Here is a 22,705-nt window from a genome sequence, read left to right on the forward strand (position 1 = left end):
GTCGCCAGCAGTCTCTTGCGCTCACGGTGCTTTCAGTGATTTCGCACTGCGGGTTTGAAGGCCTGACATTACGGGAAACGCATTTTCGTGTGTCCGCTTCTGAGAAAGGTCCCCACTTGTACAGACTAAGAGAAATAGCGATGCAAATGCACCCCGCCGACAGAGCTCAACGCGGCAAGATCAGGCATGGAGCACCTAAATTTATATTCCACGTGTTATCTTGTCCTGCACAATGCAATTGTCACGTACCTAATCACGTAAATAGGAAAATGGCACAAAACAATTAGCCCACGAAGTATCAGAAATGTATAACTTATATTTCACTGGTTATGTAGCGATGAGGCCAATGATCATGTGCCCTATGGACAAACAGGAAATCTGCCGCTCTTCAGGAAACCTTATTTGACATCAACTTGAAGTTACTGCAATACTCACATCACACCTACCCGATGACATTCAAGTAAAGCGGTTTTTCTTGCAAATGAATGTCGGCGTCTAAAGTGATCATTTTACGGCTGTGAAAAAAACGCGTTTTTTTTAATCCGACCTTCAACATCGCATTTGTGATCTTTACAGTCTTTGTGTAGCAGATATAACGAAGCTTTCGCTGCTACCGAAGCTGTTCATAAAGACTGTTCCAAATTTCTTGATAATCACACCATAACGAAGTATTTGTCAGAAGACTACAAATGTTACCAGAGTGCATACATGGGTATGAGCGATAACACGTAGGATTGTGCGTCTGTTATTCGGCTCCAATATCAGTAGGATTCATATCTCGTACCTTCGCAAAGATGGTTGGATCGAACCGCTGATGCCGCAGGCATACGAACGCGATGTTCAAACCATAGGCATGCATCTCTCTTGCCTACGCCAACTGCACTCTAGCACCTCTATAACGAATGTCTCTAGAACAGGATGACTTGTATAACGAATTTATAACTCATCCCCTCTTCTTGTGTGCGTTGTGCGCGGCGGGAACTTTACAATGTAGTGACCGGTATAACGAAGGATTTCGGAGGACCCAAGCACTCCGATTTAAAGGCGTTCAACTGCATTACAGTTCTCTGACTCGACTGGCATGTACAGGTGACGTTCCACGTAGCGCGAGCTGGTGCAGTTGTGTGCGATGTAGCTTCCTTTCGGCCTCTAGAATTCATGATTTTCTTCCTTGAGTGACGAGTGGGAGCTATAAGGTTGTCCCATTCTCAACTCCTGGCGGCGAATGGTTTAGGACGCTGTGTTAAATTGCAACGACGCATTTGGGGTTGCAGTTGCAGCCGGCGCTCATTGCCCAGTCATTTCCTCGTAGAATAATACGACGAAGCCGCTGCGAGACGTTGAGCTGCCTTCTGGTTCGGTCCAGGCTATACCATTTTTTCCGGGGCAGAAGATACACCGACGACTACGGTAATCTCTAATGCGAAGTATATGCGTGTTTTCACTTCGCAGTAAATTCGCAGCCGCGGACAATCTGTCTCGTGCGAGAAATTACAAACGGAGCGAAGTGTGGCGGCACTGCCTCGCTAATCGGGAGAGTGCAAGAAGCGGGTGGGTGGCGCTTAGGCGCCATTAACAGCAGCCATTTGGAGCGATATCGTAGTGGTCGTCGCTGCCGAGCCCGTCTTCATCGGCACTACGCTTTTTTTCTCGCGCTTTCGTGATACTATCCTCCTCCGCTTTCTGCCTTATGGTTTCGTTGCACTCTCCTCCTCGCTCACTGTCCGCTATCATCGTCTTTCATAACCTGCTGCGTTTCGCGTTCGCTCTTTTATCCTTCGCTGTGCTCGTTTGCTCGGTAACACCGATGCTCAACGCAGGAACGGGCGGCGAAAGGCACTGCACTAAAGTTATGGACAATGAAGCAAGGGTTACAGGTGGCACGCATTCATAGTGCCACCTGAATACAGCCACCCAACTCCTGCTGCGCCTCCTCCTCCTGCCGCACAGCCAGGTCCATGATTGCCACCTGATGAGCTAGAGCAACCACACTCGGAAGATGGGTTCAGAGAACGCAGGCATATTATTCGTTACAATTCTCTCTAAGAACACATAAACAGCACTGCTATCGAAGGAAAATTATTGTTATTGCAAGTGCTTTTTGAGCAGCAGCATATCTTTAAGTTCATATGGCCTGCGTTCGCTTCAATGTACTTAAGTTCTTGCGCGTTGATGACCTTCCATAATTTTCTATGGGCACTCATAATTCGCATCGGTAGCTGCTGCTCCATTCGCAAGTTAGCGCTTTGTGGTGCAAGAGCTTCTAGCGGTTTAGGATTTTTTTTTCGAGCTTTCAAGTTCTTGCCATTCCGCTACGTTTCCGAACAAGTAGAGGAAGTGGACGTGTGGGGTGGTCGCGCATTCCTGGCTCATAGGCACTTGTGGAGCTTGAGAAGCTTCCGGTTCACGTAAACATTGAGCTTGCGCTCAAGAAGTATCATCGCGTAAAGGGCTCAGTCCTTCCAGCTCCGAGATAGGGTGATCCTGGTTGGCGAGATGGTCTGTTACATCAGTGGCGGCAAAATAATATACCATTGCCGCGTATAAAGCATACACCTATTTCATGCCATTACGAGATCATTTTTCACGTACAGCCTGTAAAACTGAGTATTGACACAGAGAGCGAGCAATGTCATCATGGTATTCTCACATCGGCACAATTTTTTCCCTTCTTTTGCGATTACGCACCTTAATTATCAAATCTGTCCTGAACCTCTTTTAGTTTCACGGAGCGCCGGCTGGTGCCCGAACGTGACCGCCTCTTCCCGTTATAATGACATACCAGTAAATTAGCAAATCTATGCAAGCTGAGGAGCAGCAACTCACATCAATCAATGTATTTACGGTGCGCTTTCACAATATCGATAGCTGAAGAAATAAGCGCTTGGCTCTTAGTGATATTTAAATCTGCCTTGACTCGGCACCACCATAAGATCTCTTCACTTAATAGACGATACGTAACCTTCTTCAGGTTTAGGAATTCTACTAATTAGTTAACATGACGAACGTGCTGGCTGTGTCGAATCCAAAACATTCTTTCTGTATCTTACGCAGTCACATTATTACCTAAACAAAGCATGTTTCTACCCAACCAGTAATTCTTTTGCAGCCCTACGTAGAGGACAACAGAAACAACATGCTTGCTATTTCGGCATCGCCTTCAAAGATTGCCACTGGTTCTATTCCGCCATTTCTGTATCCCACCTTGCCTTTTTCTCAATCTTATACTTTCGCTACCGATATAAAAGGGACCTTTCAGCGCATAAGATAAGGACAGTTAGTCAATAGAGGCCAAAGTGAATTTTAGAGGTGCACAAACATACATACGTTTGCGGAAACTTTCCTTTCACACACCAAGTGTTGAAAAAGTATTGTGCTGGAGGGCCCTAACGGTTCTCCTTCATACGCAACAAACAAAAAATAAGATCGGGAAAGGTGCTTGGAGACGGCCATATTACACATGGTTCACGTCTTTTACCTTTGCCGCACGCATCGGTAATAGAATGCTTTGCTTTAGTACGCAGTGCATTTTTTCGCAAATTTATATGCATGTCTTCACGGGAAACAAAGGGCGTATCCACCGTGGACGACCCACGTTCGCATCTGTAATGAAATGCTTTGCTTTTCTCATGAGTAAATCGCTTCCTAAATTTATATGCACATCATCATCATCATCATCATCATCATCATCATCATCATCATCATCAGCAGCAGCAGCAGCAGCAGCAGCAGCAGCAGCAGCAGCAGCAGCAGCAGCAGCAGCAGCAGCAGCAGCAGCAGCAGCAGCAGCAGCAGCAGCAGCAGCAGCAGCAGCAGCAGCAGCAGCAGCAGCAGCAGCAGCAGCAGCAGCAGCAGCAGCAGCAGCAGCAGCAGCAGCAGCAGCAGCAGCAGCAGCAGCAGCAGCAGCAGCAGCAGCAGCAGCAGCAGCAGCAGCAGCAGCAGCAGCAGCAGCAGCAGCAGCAGCAGCAGCAGCAGCAGCAGCAGCAGCAGCAGCAGCAGCAGCAGCAGCAGCAGCAGCAGCAGCAGCAGCAGCAGCAGCAGCAGCAGCAGCAGCAGCAGCAGCAGCAGCAGCAGCAGCAGCAGCAGCAGCAGCAGCAGCAGCAGCAGCAGCAGCAGCAGCAGCAGCAGCAGCAGCAGCAGCAGCAGCAGCAGCAGCAGCAGCAGCAGCAGCAGCAGCAGCAGCAGCAGCAGCAGCAGCAGCAGCAGCAGCAGCAGCAGCAGCAGCAGCAGCAGCAGCAGCAGCAGCAGCAGCAGCAGCAGCAGCAGCAGCAGCAGCAGCAGCAGCAGCAGCAGCAGCAGCAGCAGCAGCAGCAGCAGCAGCAGCAGCAGCAGCAGCAGCAGCAGCAGCAGCAGCAGCAGCAGCAGCAGCAGCAGCAGCAGCAGCAGCAGCAGCAGCAGCAGCAGCAGCAGCAGCAGCAGCAGCAGCAGCAGCAGCAGCAGCAGCAGCAGCAGCAGCAGCAGCAGCAGCAGCAGCAGCAGCAGCAGCAGCAGCAGCAGCAGCAGCAGCAGCAGCAGCAGCAGCAGCAGCAGCAGCAGCAGCAGCAGCAGCAGCAGCAGCAGCAGCAGCAGCAGCAGCAGCAGCAGCAGCAGCAGCAGCAGCAGCAGCAGCAGCAGCAGCAGCAGCAGCAGCAGCAGCAGCAGCAGCAGCAGCAGCAGCAGCAGCAGCAGCAGCAGCAGCAGCAGCAGCAGCAGCAGCAGCAGCAGCAGCAGCAGCAGCAGCAGCAGCAGCAGCAGCAGCAGCAGCAGCAGCAGCAGCAGCAGCAGCAGCAGCAGCAGCAGCAGCAGCAGCAGCAGCAGCAGCAGCAGCAGCAGCAGCAGCAGCAGCAGCAGCAGCAGCAGCAGCAGCAGCAGCAGCAGCAGCAGCAGCAGCAGCAGCAGCAGCAGCAGCAGCAGCAGCAGCAGCAGCAGCAGCAGCAGCAGCAGCAGCAGCAGCAGCAGCAGCAGCAGCAGCAGCAGCAGCAGCAGCAGCAGCAGCAGCAGCAGCAGCAGCAGCAGCAGCAGCAGCAGCAGCAGCAGCAGCAGCAGCAGCAGCAGCAGCAGCAGCAGCAGCAGCAGCAGCAGCAGCAGCAGCAGCAGCAGCAGCAGCAGCAGCAGCAGCAGCAGCAGCAGCAGCAGCAGCAGCAGCAGCAGCAGCAGCAGCAGCAGCAGCAGCAGCAGCAGCAGCAGCAGCAGCAGCAGCAGCAGCAGCAGCAGCAGCAGCAGCAGCAGCAGCAGCAGCAGCAGCAGCAGCAGCAGCAGCAGCAGCAGCAGCAGCAGCAGCAGCAGCAGCAGCAGCAGCAGCAGCAGCAGCAGCAGCAGCAGCAGCAGCAGCAGCAGCAGCAGCAGCAGCAGCAGCAGCAGCAGCAGCAGCAGCAGCAGCAGCAGCAGCAGCAGCAGCAGCAGCAGCAGCAGCAGCAGCAGCAGCAGCAGCAGCAGCAGCAGCAGCAGCAGCAGCAGCAGCAGCAGCAGCAGCAGCAGCAGCAGCAGCAGCAGCAGCAGCAGCAGCAGCAGCAGCAGCAGCAGCAGCAGCAGCAGCAGCAGCAGCAGCAGCAGCAGCAGCAGCAGCAGCAGCAGCAGCAGCAGCAGCAGCAGCAGCAGCAGCAGCAGCAGCAGCAGCAGCAGCAGCAGCAGCAGCAGCAGCAGCAGCAGCAGCAGCAGCAGCAGCAGCAGCAGCAGCAGCAGCAGCAGCAGCAGCAGCAGCAGCAGCAGCAGCAGCAGCAGCAGCAGCAGCAGCAGCAGCAGCAGCAGCAGCAGCAGCAGCAGCAGCAGCAGCAGCAGCAGCAGCAGCAGCAGCAGCAGCAGCAGCAGCAGCAGCAGCAGCAGCAGCAGCAGCAGCAGCAGCAGCAGCAGCAGCAGCAGCAGCAGCAGCAGCAGCAGCAGCAGCAGCAGCAGCAGCAGCAGCAGCAGCAGCAGCAGCAGCAGCAGCAGCAGCAGCAGCAGCAGCAGCAGCAGCAGCAGCAGCAGCAGCAGCAGCAGCAGCAGCAGCAGCAGCAGCAGCAGCAGCAGCAGCAGCAGCAGCAGCAGCAGCAGCAGCAGCAGCAGCAGCAGCAGCAGCAGCAGCAGCAGCAGCAGCAGCAGCAGCAGCAGCAGCAGCAGCAGCAGCAGCAGCAGCAGCAGCAGCAGCAGCAGCAGCAGCAGCAGCAGCAGCAGCAGCAGCAGCAGCAGCAGCAGCAGCAGCAGCAGCAGCAGCAGCAGCAGCAGCAGCAGCAGCAGCAGCAGCAGCAGCAGCAGCAGCAGCAGCAGCAGCAGCAGCAGCAGCAGCAGCAGCAGCAGCAGCAGCAGCAGCAGCAGCAGCAGCAGCAGCAGCAGCAGCAGCAGCAGCAGCAGCAGCAGCAGCAGCAGCAGCAGCAGCAGCAGCAGCAGCAGCAGCAGCAGCAGCAGCAGCAGCAGCAGCAGCAGCAGCAGCAGCAGCAGCAGCAGCAGCAGCAGCAGCAGCAGCAGCAGCAGCAGCAGCAGCAGCAGCAGCAGCAGCAGCAGCAGCAGCAGCAGCAGCAGCAGCAGCAGCAGCAGCAGCAGCAGCAGCAGCAGCAGCAGCAGCAGCAGCAGCAGCAGCAGCAGCAGCAGCAGCAGCAGCAGCAGCAGCAGCAGCAGCAGCAGCAGCAGCAGCAGCAGCAGCAGCAGCAGCAGCAGCAGCAGCAGCAGCAGCAGCAGCAGCAGCAGCAGCAGCAGCAGCAGCAGCAGCAGCAGCAGCAGCAGCAGCAGCAGCAGCAGCAGCAGCAGCAGCAGCAGCAGCAGCAGCAGCAGCAGCAGCAGCAGCAGCAGCAGCAGCAGCAGCAGCAGCAGCAGCAGCAGCAGCAGCAGCAGCAGCAGCAGCAGCAGCAGCAGCAGCAGCAGCAGCAGCAGCAGCAGCAGCAGCAGCAGCAGCAGCAGCAGCAGCAGCAGCAGCAGCAGCAGCAGCAGCAGCAGCAGCAGCAGCAGCAGCAGCAGCAGCAGCAGCAGCAGCAGCAGCAGCAGCAGCAGCAGCAGCAGCAGCAGCAGCAGCAGCAGCAGCAGCAGCAGCAGCAGCAGCAGCAGCAGCAGCAGCAGCAGCAGCAGCAGCAGCAGCAGCAGCAGCAGCAGCAGCAGCAGCAGCAGCAGCAGCAGCAGCAGCAGCAGCAGCAGCAGCAGCAGCAGCAGCAGCAGCAGCAGCAGCAGCAGCAGCAGCAGCAGCAGCAGCAGCAGCAGCAGCAGCAGCAGCAGCAGCAGCAGCAGCAGCAGCAGCAGCAGCAGCAGCAGCAGCAGCAGCAGCAGCAGCAGCAGCAGCAGCAGCAGCAGCAGCAGCAGCAGCAGCAGCAGCAGCAGCAGCAGCAGCAGCAGCAGCAGCAGCAGCAGCAGCAGCAGCAGCAGCAGCAGCAGCAGCAGCAGCAGCAGCAGCAGCAGCAGCAGCAGCAGCAGCAGCAGCAGCAGCAGCAGCAGCAGCAGCAGCAGCAGCAGCAGCAGCAGCAGCAGCAGCAGCAGCAGCAGCAGCAGCAGCAGCAGCAGCAGCAGCAGCAGCAGCAGCAGCAGCAGCAGCAGCAGCAGCAGCAGCAGCAGCAGCAGCAGCAGCAGCAGCAGCAGCAGCAGCAGCAGCAGCAGCAGCAGCAGCAGCAGCAGCAGCAGCAGCAGCAGCAGCAGCAGCAGCAGCAGCAGCAGCAGCAGCAGCAGCAGCAGCAGCAGCAGCAGCAGCAGCAGCAGCAGCAGCAGCAGCAGCAGCAGCAGCAGCAGCAGCAGCAGCAGCAGCAGCAGCAGCAGCAGCAGCAGCAGCAGCAGCAGCAGCAGCAGCAGCAGCAGCAGCAGCAGCAGCAGCAGCAGCAGCAGCAGCAGCAGCAGCAGCAGCAGCAGCAGCAGCAGCAGCAGCAGCAGCAGCAGCAGCAGCAGCAGCAGCAGCAGCAGCAGCAGCAGCAGCAGCAGCAGCAGCAGCAGCAGCAGCAGCAGCAGCAGCAGCAGCAGCAGCAGCAGCAGCAGCAGCAGCAGCAGCAGCAGCAGCAGCAGCAGCAGCAGCAGCAGCAGCAGCAGCAGCAGCAGCAGCAGCAGCAGCAGCAGCAGCAGCAGCAGCAGCAGCAGCAGCAGCAGCAGCAGCAGCAGCAGCAGCAGCAGCAGCAGCAGCAGCAGCAGCAGCAGCAGCAGCAGCAGCAGCAGCCTGGTTACGCCCACTGCAGGGCAAAGGCCTCTCCCATACTTCTCCAACAACCCCGGTCATGTACTAATTGTGGCCATGCCGTCCCTGAAAACTTCTTAATCTCATCCGCCCACCTAACATTCTGCCGCCCACTGCTACGCTTCCCTTTCCTTGGGATCCAGTCCGTAACCCTTAATGACCATCGGTTATCGTCCCTCCTCATTACATGCCATGCCCTTCCATGTCTTCACGTGCGACCAAAACAGAAAGATGCGGAATGGAGCCGGAGTCATAATGAAAACTGCACTCTTCCTACACGAAAACACCTGCGATGGTGCGCTGGCCTCCTTACGTATTTTCTTATTATTTTTCAAAGGGTACCTTGCATAGGTGACTGGGGATCGAGTAAAACAAAGATAACATATCCGCAAATCCTGCTCTTACTCAGAAAGGTTTTTTTTTTTTGCTAGTCAAAATTTCAGTCACTTTACTTTTTTGAAGAATGCCATTCCTCGTCAACTTCGTAGCTAGATGAAGAACGCATATGTGGCGTCCTTGTAGTTTTAACGCTTTACGCATCAAACGAAAGCTTTCCTGAAACGCGTGGCCACAGCGAGAACGCCGCCATGTTTGTGCGGCTCAATATTGTAATGCTAAAAATAATGCAAATAATATTCAATAACAATCATTTACAAGCAGAACTTAAGCGTTCAAAACGTGTAAAAAATGACCTCCGTATGTGGGAATGATCGCAGGGTCATTTCTAAAAAATTCACGTGATATTTACAATTGATTCATTGAACCAATAATTGATTAAAACTTTTATTAGAAATGATGGATAGCGGCCTCAGATATGAGTTAACGATAAGGTAAAGGAAAGGATGCTGGTCTGCTTAACCAAGGAGAGCACAGCATTAATTCCTTGCGTTTCGTCACAGTCGTCGTATACGGCACAATACTTAGAGGTTGGGTGTGTTTGTCGCTAACTCCGGCTGTGGCAGCACAGCACCAGATAAGATGTTTCATGTCGAAGTTCATTAGAAGGCTGTGGGGCCATTCCACTTATGTTCCTCCCACTCTCTCGGAACACCTGGTGGAACGGAAGCTTTATCTCTTGCATTGGGAAAGATATGAGCCTTTTAGCTGCGTCCGCGCCACATTCGTTTAATCTGGCATTCATTGATGCTCCCGTTTGACCGCTATATTGTTTCTTACGGAAGCAACATTGACGCATATCAATTACGCCAGAACTATAGCACAAGTAAAGCTAGATTTTCCTTCGCGTGTATGACTTCTTACGGTGGTTTTAATTTTAATGTCACTTTGAAAGTGTCTGCAGGTTTTGCACCGGTGTGACAGCAGCGTTTATTAGGGGGAATGGTCTTGAATGACTTTTCCGTGCAATAGCATTGTTGTGCGTTATTACCGCGCACTGAAGCACGCAAGCTGGCGAGCATGGAAGAATGCGCTAGAAAGACGGTGAAGACGGCGATCAGAGTTGCGCTCGTGTTGTTGTTCTGCCATCTGGCCTGTAGCCGTCTCTCTCTGAATAAATTTTGTAAATGCAGTTTCCCATCCCTTTTCGACACTGTCATCCCCATGGCAACATATGTTTCAAGTTTATGTTACGGCAATTGGTCACCCTTGGTACCACCGGGACCACTTTTCTAAGACGTTCTTGACTTTATGATATTTGGTGGTATCTTCGTAGGAGTAGGAGGACATTAGAATATTTTGTTATAAGGGTTGGTGGACTATCAGATTCTGGTGTAGGTTATTTGTTATCTAATTCTGACTGCCCCGCCTAACTTCACACGACGTCATGGGCTTGGTGAAGTAGAAGTTGTGGATAGTTTCTTTCTCCTAGCGTACCTTGAACGTCAATAAGGTGGCGGATATAATGGTTGTCTTTCTGGTTGAATCTTTATATCTTTCCTTGTCCGACAAAAATTTCTTGATTCTAGAGTCAGAGGTTATTACTGTTTTGTCTAAAAATTGCTAGCTATCAGTAGGATTCCGGTAAAACGTCGCCTGTGTTCTGACTTCGCCTATCGCCAAATCAAAACAATCAGAGCGTCTCAACACGCTAGCTTTCCTGCGACTAGATCATAACATCAAGGACTTCTCAGCGGTGTTCAATTGGACATTGATGCTTTCGCCTTCACAACTCATAAATCCTTAGGTGTCCTGAGATATTTTTTTTAATATTCCTCGACTGAAGTACGCCTCCTTCTTGAATCGATAGCGCGCAGTTATTTACATCATCATTAAAGATGAAAATTTTCGATTTCTCAGTGCTAATTGCAAGGCCTGGATGACGCGTTGCATTGAACCCTATATTCGTAAATCTTTAAATTTCTTGCAATTTTCGCGAGTAGCATTATGCCATTCGCAAACATCAGTTCAGGGATTTCCTTTTGAACTGTTGGCCCGCTACCGATACAAGATAAATCGACACCTAATTCAATGTTTTTCAGCAGTCTTTCTATGCCCTTAACGTGACGCGTCAATAACAATGGAGAGAGAAGTCATTCTTCATCAGCCCTCGGTAAATTTCCATTCCTCCTTTCCTTTTCCCGATTTGCCATACCAGTTGTAGAATATTTTTCTTTATATCTCCCTCAACAGCGCCACGAAATCGTCTTCTTCGGCCTCGGGCTTGAGAATATGCCATACAAATTCCCTGTCTACGTTGTCCGAGTGCGTCCCAGTGACGACGGCGGCTCGTCATCGCCCTCGCAACCCCAAAATTCTAGTCTTCCTCCTCTGGACCCCGGCTCACACCGATGTCCCGCTCACGGGCAACGAGGCGGTCCACGCCACGGCTCGAGGTCTCACACGCCGAGCCGCCGCTGAATATGTGGCTGCCTCCGCCCCCGAGAGCGGGGCATCGGATAAGCCGGATCGGGACACTACAACAGAAACACAGAAACAAGAATCACAATGGGCGTGGGGCGATCGCCTGACCAAATTCAGAGATCTCACTCAACACTACACACTCCAAAGACGCACATTCCCGCCACCACACGACAAGTTAAACAGGAATGAGGCCGTAACTTTACGCTTGCTCCAGAGGCACAGCTACCCTAGCCCCGCGGTCCTACATCACTTCTACCCAGGTTTATATCCAACAGATGCCTGTAAAGCTCGCGGACAGCGAGCAACGCTGCGACATATGCTCTGGGAATGTGCCGGCAACCACAGTAATGGGACCACATCCGTTCACGACGCGTCCGTAATCACGGCCGTTACCACAGTACGGGAAGCCTCGAGCTCGCTTCTCCCCGACGCCGCCCCAGCTGCGGGGCCCGCCGGGGACCTTCTCCATCGGCGTCGCCGCCGCAGGGAGGCGGCTCTAAAAAGTTCAGAGCTGGCAGACCAACTCTGGGCCGTCCGGCAAGCCAAAGATGCCGCCTGAGTCCAAGGACTTGGAGCCGCCACCTGAGGCCACCACAACGAAATTGCCGGCCATTCGTTAATAAAGTTTCTTCTCTCTCTCTACGTTGTCATAAAATTATTCCTGCATATGGCGAAGTGCTCTCCATAAGGGTCTTAACGGAGCTATTGATATATCTGTACATTGAATCAAATGTTATAATGCACATTTCTTTGTTTCTTTATCTTGGGACATTAACATATTAGGGTTTCTTACGACTATACACCCTTCCCCCCTACAATATGTCTTATAGTCGCTGTGTTCTTCTGCACTTTTCCGCAGGCCCTAAACCAAATTACATGATGAAGGAGGCAACGGAAAACAATGTGGTGGTCTTTACTGCCGAATAATGCTGCAGCGGCACTAAATGAGTTAACAGCCACATGAATCATGGACGCCTCCTGTCTTGTTTTCTCCTTGGAAAACAAGTGGCGTGACACTCTGCGTTTTTCACACTGCAGGTAATGAAAAGAAAGTGTTAAAACGCAATATATATAGTGCGAAATAATAATATTTTAATGTTATTATGGTAGGACAGGAAGTAGAAGGAATGTCGAATGTGTTGAAATGGCCGGACTGCATTCGGCTTCACAGCGGATGCCATCATCTCCAACCATGAGGACGCAGCACAATTACAGATTCCTTGCCAATAGTTACGTAAAAGGTGTGAGACAACAGTAGTATTGTAAGGGGCGCCTCAGTTCTCTCATCACTAGAATTGTCGGCAACAGTAATATTTAGGTGGGTTTCTGTTAGTCCACAGTGAAATCACGGTAGCGCCACAGTAAATCAGGTAGAAAATGAAATGAACAATAACAACAATATTTCAAAGCAAGGCATAAAAGGATACTTCGCATCAGCAGAAAAAGCAAATGGAACGAAAAAGAAACACCGGATAAAATATTTATTGTCAACAGCGCAGTTGACAATAGTTAACAATGGAAGATCCCATTGCTCAACCAGGACATTGCATGCTTCCAGAAATTTCCTCTAAGTGCACGAATGGTGGCAGCTATTGGGCGCTTGCGGTATGTAGTAGTAACTTTTCATACGTGTATATTGCGCTACCCTCAATTCGCCATTGAAATGGCAGGTCACAAAGAAAAGACGATAAGAAAGAAATCGAATCCAGCGATACGAGCATTTACATTTCACGCCCATTCTCGTTGCCCGGTAGCTAATATACGTACTCGTCTCTATCATTTCAGTAAGGCGGTGATCCTTGGCTAGTGAAGGAAGCCCGTTTGAAGTCAGCGCTAAGATGACCGCAAGACGGACAATACAGGACACAGAACCTCGTCACGTGCCCTCTTCTTTCTGCTGTCGTCGTTTCTACTGCAGATTTCAAATGCGAGCATCTCGCTTGTCCCCTCGGCACAGCACACAACCTCTGAAACGCTGTGAGATAACTCAATGTGCGCCAGCTGCAGAAAAAATTAATATATGAAGTGATGCGTGCTGAAACCTCTTTCTGATTATGAGGCACGTCGTAGTGGAGGACATCAGAAATATTGACCTCCTGGTGTTCTTTAACGTGCACCTAAATCTAAGTAGATGCATGTTTTCGCCCGCATCGATATGCGGCCGCCGTGGACGGGATTTGATCCCACGACCTTGTGCTCAGCAGCCCAACACCATAGTCACTGAGCAACCACGGCGGGTAGGCGCGCTGCAAGCACTAAGGCGCAGATATAGTCCGGCGTAACGTGGGTGCAGTTACGCTACGATTGCACAAAGCGCACGCTGTTTAGTGCCACCACGCAATCAGTGTGACTGGCGGTATTAGGCTTACTTTGGCTTTGCCAACACCGGAACGCATGTTCCATCTGGCGCCAGAGCTGCTAGACCACAGTTCATCGCGCGCTAGCTTGGCTGGCCCGCCTATAGTTCGGCTGCAATGAAGAGATTGCGCTGAGTTAGCGCTTTTGCAAACAAAGAAATATAAAAACGCTGGGTTGCCGCGTTCGTGAGCGCATGCGCTGAGGTAGCTGCGCATCGCCGCGCCGATGCGAGCCACGTGAAACGCGCCGAACTGTACAAGGGACCAAATTTTCGGTGATCCTGGCGTCATTGGCGTGACCTATCCGATCACACCGGCCGCTGTCTTGCACGTTAGAAGCGTAGGCAAGTCTCCAGCGCTTGAAGGCACAGCTGTTCGGCTGGCGCTGCTTGCATGTAACGCTCCGTGATGAACACGTAATGGAACAGCGTAGTTCTTGCATGGCCCAAGTCACGGAATGTCAAGTTCGGCTTCTCACGTCGTGTACTGACGGGGTGTGAAAAATCTTTTCAGATGGCTGGTGCACACGTAATGGCGCACCAGGCTTTCTACATTCCGTCCATTCACTTTGGCGTTGCGATATCCCAACCACGAAGTTCGACGTTCATTATGCCTCCTTTGATGTATTGTGTTCGATTGTCACAGTGAGAAGGCTTCGCTGGACCTATAATGACATTTTGTTTGTTCCCAGGCGAAGGAAGACGGCCCCTGGAATTAGATGAGGGAGTTTCTCGCCACAATTGCCACATAGAAAGCCCTTGCACGGTAAGTAGGGCTCTGCCCATGCTAGCTCCTTTTTTTTACGAGAGATACTTCGCTCCCATCAGATGTCTTCTGTTTCTCTTGGCCCAACATACTCGCGCCATCTGCAGGGCCCTGTCCTCAATGACGCATCCGAATCGCTCTGTCTGCACAAGTGCAGCAGCCCAGTGCGCGGCTGCCCTGCTCGTGCCACAATCTAGAGACTGACTGTCAGAATTACCGTTAACATAAAATTTTCTTAATTTGTTGTTCCTTTTGTCTGTCAACACATAGATACACTTTTAGGCCATGTGAAGTAATATGTTGGGAGTGAAAAACGGTATTGAAGCCTCTTTTTATTATTTGGTCCGACTTATGGGACCTTTGCTTATTTGCGATGTTTATTCTGTTGCAGGAAACTTCAGAATGTCTGAGATACGGTCAAATGAGAGAATACTTTATCATCTCCAAGTACCAATTTATTGCCGTGTCATTGATGTTTTCAACTGCCTAGCACTTTTGATAAAAATCATCCCAGCAAAGATTCCGAAAAACTGAATGCTACTGACTTTCACACACGTGCTCTCGTACTGTGATACAAGTGTTTTTTAATACGAAATTATATCTTCTAATGAAATGTGGACGCACTGAAGGCCGTCCATGAGATGAACTCATCAAGCGAGGACTTTGTTCTCCCACACCAGCTGTAAGTGTAGTTCAGTGCATATAGTACATCGAATGCACGCAGGTCACTGCATTGAACTCAATGGCTTCCGCTGCCGCCATGACCAATGGTATCGCAGCAGACGACGAAATGTTGACATCATCACACAATCTAGCTCTGCGACCGCATTCCCAGTCGTCTTCATTGCAATGGCGATTTGTGCAGCATTTTGCTGCTGAACGAGAATACATGCTAGTCTGCCAGACATATGGAAAAAAGGGCAAGCTGAAAGATTGTATGCACTATCAACAAAAATTGTAATGCGAATAGCGGATCACGCGCTCGAAGCATAAATGAAAGTACGTGGTGCGCCTTCGCCCTGTCATCAAACAGGTTCATCCTACTGCGGCTCACTATTGAACAAGATTACACCATTTGTGCCGCATCTTGCCACACAACAATAATCGTCATATGTCTTATCCGCATTTCCTTTCTTTAACACTGCAAGCCTAGTACTTCGAAGTAACCATCAGCGTGGGTTTTGTCAGTGTGACAGCATTCTCGACAGGAAAGTAGGGAGCGCAGCGTTTTCAAGAAAACAGCGAGACAGATGATTATTGTTGTGTGGCAAATATACACCGCAAAGGGTGTGCACTTGTCTACACTTTTAATACAGTCCCACTCTTTAGAGTGCATCTGTCACATAACAATTATCGTTATCAGCCTTGCTGGCGTTTTCTTTCTTGAAAAATCGGCGCTCGCTACTTTCCTGTCGAGAATGCTGTGTCACACTGATAACGATAGCTGGCTCGCAGCGTTAAAGAAAGGAAACGCGGGCAAGACATATGACGATAACTGTTGTGGGACAAGATAAGCCCCAAAGGGCGTAATATTCTTTAAGAGTGTAAGGGTGTAGTTTTCCTCGTCTTTGATTTCAAAGCGACAAAACAAATATCGAAGAAATCAGAACTGTTGCAGAAGGGCATGTGATTTCGCAGCTGACGGGCGCACCGAGCCAACGGGCTATTATCTGTTGATGGCCGACCCACGGCGCCCACTGTACTTTCAGTTATGATTGCGGCACGCGCTCCGTAATTCGTATGCCAGTTTTTGCTGATAACGCTTTTTTGTGGAATTTCACTGCAAACGACTGCGACCGCACAGCTTTCATCGGAGAAGCACAAATGCACCTCGCTTGCGCAGATCAACAGAAACGAATTGCAAAACCTTGAATAGCTTCGAACAACCTTGAACTTCATTGCATGCGAGCCCAGCTGCTTGACATCATGAGCGTTTAACAACCTAACTGGATAACAAGACAATTCATATGGTCAGCATGCGTGACAGCGGGCAGTAGGCTAAAATCAACTTCAGCTTCGGTTCATATGGATCAATGCCGTCGCACATTACAGTTTTCTCTCTAAACAGATCCAGCGTTTGTCGCACAAGTGCATCGAAGTATATGGGACGTAGTCCTGGGTAATTCTCCTTCCACAAACAAGCACAATGGAAGTTAATGAAAAAGTTCGTACGTAAATTCTGGCGAATGCTCGCAAACAACTGCTGGAGCCACGAAGATTGTTTTCCACAATGGCAGACGCACGACCACTATACTGACATCATGTAGAAAGCATTTGCACCGGGAAGCATAGAGAAATGAACAAGCCTATTTTGTAAATGCATCACGATTTGCGAATGTGCTCGCCGTACTCCTATTGCGCCATCCATAACAACGAAGTGCGATGCTATTGTCCCCGGTAGGTGGTCCATATCAGTATGTCGTAGAAATCGGAAAATTAACCGTAATATTCGGTTAGTAAATGTTCGCCCAAATGACACAAAAAATTACGGAAATGCAAGCAATTAAACTTTTTAAAGTGCCACATTGAAACACTTCCTGTGGTACATTGTGCCTCAGCAATCAATTACTCAAGGTGACGATCAATTCAAGTATTCAAATTACTCTCGCAATGGTCATTTTTATTCGGAACGTTTTTTTACTCATAATTGCAAACAAATTTTAGCTAGTAGGTCAATACTAAGAATCAATGCTATAATCTTTATTATAAAGGCTGGCACTTTGGCTTTTCTTCCAGAGCTTGCGAAATTGAGATTTTGGAATGAGGGAAAGGGAACGCAAAGGCGAAGATTCTGAGTCAGCTCCCTGCGTGGGCCTCAAAGTCTGAGCAGCAAACCAGACTCGTCAGCGAAGGCCAGAAGCGATTTGTACACGACGCGGTGATCGTGTTGATCCGCTGGTCGGATCCAGGCCTCGTAATTTGGAATCGTCGTCCTCTGTAGGCATTTGTGGCGTGTCTAGCAAGACCTTTCCAGAAAAGGCGTTTGGGTGGTGGGGCGGCCTGGTGTGCGGCAGCCGGAACAGTTATGGTTGAACTGCATCGTTGTAACCTCATCATCGTTTTGGGTTCCTCTTCTTTCTCTGCGAATATAGGACCTCCTGTGGTCACTGCCATCAGTGGTCAAGGAAAGCCTGCCAAGAAGTGCCTGTGCGGCTATTAGTAATATCAGTGGCAGCACACAATCTTGAACGGGTACTCGTCCACAAATAGCAGCCTTGCGTTCTTGAACAAGCTTCCACATTGCTCGGCGATGGTCATGCGTCTGTATTTGCTTAGGGTGGGAAGGGGATGGGGCTGGGAAACAGATTATATGGCTTTCATGCACCGCCAGCTCGTGTGTCCTCCCATATCGCTCGATGACCACGTGTCCTGCTGTCCATGGTATTTACATAAGGAAATATCGACAATCCTTCTGTGCAAGCATGAACGTGGCACATTGTTTCTTCATTTAATGAACCAAGCTGTTTATACGCAGTCGGTCTTGCACTTAATGCTGCTTGTAAGTCTGTATGTATATAGGTATTATTTGCAGGATTGGGATATACATAATTCACGTATTCTATGCCTCGGCAGATAGCCATTAGCTAGGCTTCAATGACGGAGGTGGTTTGGCTAAGGTAGAGCCGTACGCTAATTGATGTGTCAGTTGTGCAATCCTATTCGCTGGTGGCTTTTGCGCAACTCTTCATGGGACAGTGCACATTGCCTTCTATTTTTCGTGCCGTGGCGTTGCATGTCGATGGTTGTGAGACCGAGGAGTCGCCATGCATGTGCATGATTCTTGCCTATATTCACCGCGCTTTTTATTCGTGCTGCGGTGCGTGTGACTTACGACCGTACAGATGCTTTGGTCCCTTTTTCCTCGGTAGAACTTTAGGATGTGTAATCCAGCCGTCGTGCCACGGTCCTACACTGATCAATCAGGGCTCGTACTGTAGCCAAACTCCTGTATCTGTATAACTCATCCGCGCGAATGTGCTTAGGTATTCATGTAATGGCCCTCAGTGCTTCCTGTGAAGAGTTTCTAGAGCTTCCCTCTTCTATACGTTGCACTAGGCCACGTACCCAACTCTAGACAGGAGTAAAGACTCCACCAAAAGTTCTGCGATTCCGGCTCCTGCTCCTTCATATCTATTTGCGATACGGATGATCAAACGTAGCATGCAGCGTCATGACTTCCTTAATTCCTTGAACTATGCATCGCCTGAGCCTCAGGGCGGATCATCAGGACGCGAATAAAGTTAATCATACCATACCATACCGTGAGCGCTGTCGTCCCGTCGTCTGCTTCACACACCTGCGCTCTGACGTCTGCCGTTCACGGCGCTGTTCGCCAGCGCGCCGCTGGCGCGTTTCGACGGCCGCCCGGTGCCTATAAGCTCCCGCTTAAAATCATACGGCCAAAAGCGATCACCCTCGAGTACATTTGCTATTCGCTAAGCTTTATTACATGCGGTACTATGAGACAGAGACACTGTAGCAGTGCCAATGGCAAGACAAAGCAGAACAGACTGGAAAACTGTCGCTATAAGCTCCCGCTTAATGTCGTACGGCCAAAAGCGATCACCCTCGAGTACATTTCCTATTCGCTAAGCTTTATTACGTGCTGTACTATGACACAGAGACACTGTAGCAGTGCCAATGGCAAGACCAAGCAGGTGAGCTTCTGATGCTGTCGATGGAGCCAGCTCTTAATGATATTCGCACTCGTGCTACTTTACAGAATCTCCGATCATGGCCTGCAATCTTTTTATAACTTCATCTTTATGTCTCAGAAAATGTTGTACATGTGCAAACATTCACCAAATAATATTTTTCTAAATTATCCGCAGCGTATATCTCTATATGGACAGGGTTTTCTTTCTATAGAAAAATGCTAGTGTCCTCTTTTTTTATTTGGAAAGTATTCTTCGCTATCCACTATGTAGCTTGATCTCGCAACAACGTGCGACATCGTTATCATCTTATTGCTAAACTATTATAATAAACCTGGGCGTATAAAAACTGTGAACTGCAAAGGGGCCGCCAAGCTGCTACCTCCAATATTTGGGATTCTCAAATTTTGCGAAAATCCTATGCGAGAGCTAGCATTGATACGAGCAGGTACGACTGGACAAGGTGCCTATACCAAAGCCAAGAAGTGCGATCCGCGGCCCTTTGAAAAGGCACGTGGAGTTTCCAGATACCAGAAAGCTTGCGCACCCTGATTTAGAGGATTACGATACGCTCTAAGCAATGAAGTTTCAGTATAATCAGATAAGGGGCACGTTCCTACTAGGCGGCGGCAGCTGCGCCTAAATTCCGACTCTAAGAATAACTACTTTTCATTTTTGACACTTCATTTAAACATGCTTCCCCGATTTCCACATCGCTGCGCATCGCACCGCAGCGGATCTAGCAGGAAACCATCAGATTCGGCGTCAGTGGTGGAAACCTTTAGAGCCAGTTCTGCCGGGAAAATTGTGAATAGCGTAATAATATCACATCAGACCATGACGTCATCATGAATAGGAACAGCGCGTCGTACATTTTCAATAATGTCACCAGAGTTGCGCAGGTGGACGCCACTTTTTCTAACGACTGCTGAAATAATCTGATGTACGAAACCGAAAATATTTTACAGAAGTGAGCGAGTGGAGTCAGGAATGGGTCGCATAGTAACACCTGGCTTGTGTATCTTTGGCAGGCCATAAAGTGCGGGAGCTGATTTGTTGTAGCAAAGCCATCAGTAAGAAAGTATTTGGGCTGAGGCGGGACCTAACGGAAGGCGTCAGCTCAAAGCTGCAGTTCTCCTCTGGTATCAAGCGTCAGGCCAGTACAGGTGGTGGAGCCACAAACCAGTTTCAGCGTTGTCTTGGTGCAGTTGCCGTAATCAAGCAAAACAATTGCGCTTCCTTTATTAGCCGGAAGAATGACGATGTCTGGATTGCTTCGAAGCTGGTCGATAGCCTCGGGTTCCTCTAGCGACTGCGTGGAGTTTGAAGAAGCGTTTCGAAGCCTAGAAAGTACAATAATACCATGCGTGCTAGTTGAAAAACGTTCTAGAAAAGTCGTCGGCTTTCGTTTGTACGTAGGTGGTTTGAAACTTCTGGGGCTTGCAGCAGGAAAAGCAAAATTCAGTATATGGCAAGCATGGCGGTCATGCGTCAAGAGTGCGGGGAATCCCTCACGGTAGACGAGAGGAAGGATGAGAATGGCGAGTAACTTGAGTCAACAGGAAGACATTGTGATCTCCATGCTAGGCTAAAGAAAATGGAGGATATCCAGGATGAGCTTGTAAAGCGGATTGAAGAGCTGAAATATGAGCTCACTATGTAGTGTGATGCACGGAAGGCGGCAGAAGAAAGACTGCACGCAGTCGACGAAAAAGTGAACAAAGCCTTCATCACGAACAAAAATGGAGGTGATGGTGGTACACCGGTTGTGGTGATAAAGTGCGTGGAATGCGAGGAACATGCGCCGTGGGCAACTAAAAGGAGGGTTACCTATTTTGACGGTACCACAAAAGGAAAGCGGGGACGCAAGGGTCAATGCCCGATGTCAAATCCGAAACACGCGGAAACGGTTGACAAAGGGGAGCAAGAAGAGGCCTCGTCAATAGGAAAGATTGAAAACGTAATTATCGGCGGTGGCTCAATTCTGTCTACGTGATGAGAGGCCTGGCAGTAGGGGCCTTTCTACGGCATTCATTGGGTTATATGATAAAGCTAGCTCGAGAAAATGCTGCGGGAATGCACAGGGACAAAACCTTGTAATAGTAGCGGGAGGCCTCAATGACGTGTGAAACCGGAAAGCGGCGAGGCTAGAACAGCGTTTGGCGATAGGTGTCGATGACCTGAGCGTGTTGTACCCTCTGTCGCTGATTGTGGTGGGAAAGTACTAGAGTTCCGTGTATTTGACACTAACGTCCCAAGAGCAGTTGGGCCACTAATCAACAGATTTGGAAAGTGAGGTAAGTAAAAGGTTTCTAGGTTGTAGAAGTCAACAGGGAAGTGAAAAGGTATGGCGGCTTTCAAAGACACGGAATGCACTTCACTCGCCGGCTTTGACGAGAAGTGGGTAGGCAACTTGCTGGTCGTGCATTTGCTTCCTTGCTTATTTTTCCTTTTCTTTTTTTTTGGGGGGGGGGGGTCACACGGGCGCTCAGGACGCAAGTGTAAGTAGTAGTAAAGGAAGTCCTCTAAGGGCACTTCAGGCTAGCATCACCGGCATCAACAGAAAACCGAGAAAAAAAAAAGAAAGAAAAGAGCTCGACTTGCAACAGGATACTCAGCCATGTAAGGCGGCTGAACTAAAGTGGTTAAAGATGGAGGAGCAGTTAAAGCAGCGACTAAATAGGTGTGCATGTGATTATGGAAGTGCACGTTAGAGACCTGCAAGAGCAAGCAATCATTGATAATCGTGTTTGACCACCTTGTAAAAGAACAAATTGGGAAAGAAAGCGAGGGGGAGTCCGAATGTTCATACATCTTAGAGCCAAATGAGAAAGGCGAAACTCAGTGTCAAGACCATCTTAGGTTATCAGGCACATTCAGCCGAAATAGTTTGTCTAGCCGTGACTTATTTACGGACGCGTAAAAACTGCCCACAATACAATAAGTAGTTCGGGCAACGCCTAAGCGGTGATGTCAAGCGTTGCGGGAATGATGTCAGATTTACAAGAATTGTATGCAAAATGAGCACTACAGAGGCAGTCCCAAAGTTGCAAACTGTCAGGGGGACTTCCATACATGAAATAGTAATAATAAAAAAAGACAATACCGATCAAGCATCGGTTACGGTGGCATTACAGACTAAATAAGAAACAGCGTGAAAATAGAATTCAAAACTGTTTAGTAAGACAAAAAATTGCGATGAAGACTTCTGCAGGGAACAAGCAATGCAAATGTACAATACAATAAAAATTTGAGTAATATAACATGTAGTATAATGGCTAAGTCAATTATGATGACAATCACAAAGTCATGATTAGGATGAAGAGAGTTGCTGCATAAAGTATTTCTTAACCTGATTCTCGAATATATGCTCTGTGGGGGATGATTTAATGGTATGTGGAACAGAATTCCATAGTTTTATTCCCGCAAATGTTGTATTGAACTTACCATAGTTTGTGCGCACTTTAGGCAAAAGAAGATTATCGAGTTCAGAGAACCTAGTAGTGTTAGTATTTACAAAAGTTTCAGTAACAAAGCCATCTGTGTGTGCAATATTACGAAATAACTTATAGATCACGATTGTTAACTTTAACTGAAAGAGCTGATGAACAGGATGAATGTTTCAACTGCAATAAAGTGGCGTTGCATTCGAAGGAAATGGCGGAAAGTCATGAGGCGAATCACCTGATTCTGTATGCATTGAACTTGGCTGAGGTGAGCGAGGTATGTGTTTCCCCAGGATGATATGCAGTAAGATAAATGGCTGTGAATGTGTGCATGTTAAAGGGAATGGATAATGTGTGGCTGGAAATACGAGAGGGTCTTGATTATGGCACGTATTCCAAAGGATATCTTACGGACAAGTGACTGCGCATGAAGATTGAATTTCAGATGCCTGTCTAAAACTACGCCAAGAAACTTAGTGCTAACAGATATTGGTATTAAGTTGTTTTCAACGCGCACCGATGTAGAGTTCGAAATTAGTGTCGGGAAGGAATGAAAAACCATAAAAA

General features: G+C 49.9%; 1 long non-coding RNA gene across 3 annotated transcripts in view; it reads left to right on the forward strand.

Moving 5' to 3' along the window:
- Positions 1-14,038, forward strand: part of LOC135908950 (uncharacterized) — a 31,449-nt gene extending 17,411 nt beyond the window's left edge. Inside the window, exon 4 of one of the 3 annotated variants that reach the window (XR_010566511.1) lies at positions 13,964-14,038. This is a non-coding gene — a long non-coding RNA (uncharacterized lncRNA). Of the gene's footprint in view, positions 1-1,820; positions 2,100-12,700; positions 12,808-13,963 lie in introns of those variants that run through there. The other 2 variants (XR_010566513.1, XR_010566514.1) reach the window with 2 other exon arrangements.
- Positions 14,039-22,705: the final 8,667 nt, after the last annotated feature.

Source organism: Dermacentor albipictus, chromosome 9 (assembly GCF_038994185.2).
Source record: "Dermacentor albipictus isolate Rhodes 1998 colony chromosome 9, USDA_Dalb.pri_finalv2, whole genome shotgun sequence".
Lineage (NCBI taxonomy): Eukaryota > Metazoa > Arthropoda > Arachnida > Ixodida > Ixodidae > Dermacentor > Dermacentor albipictus.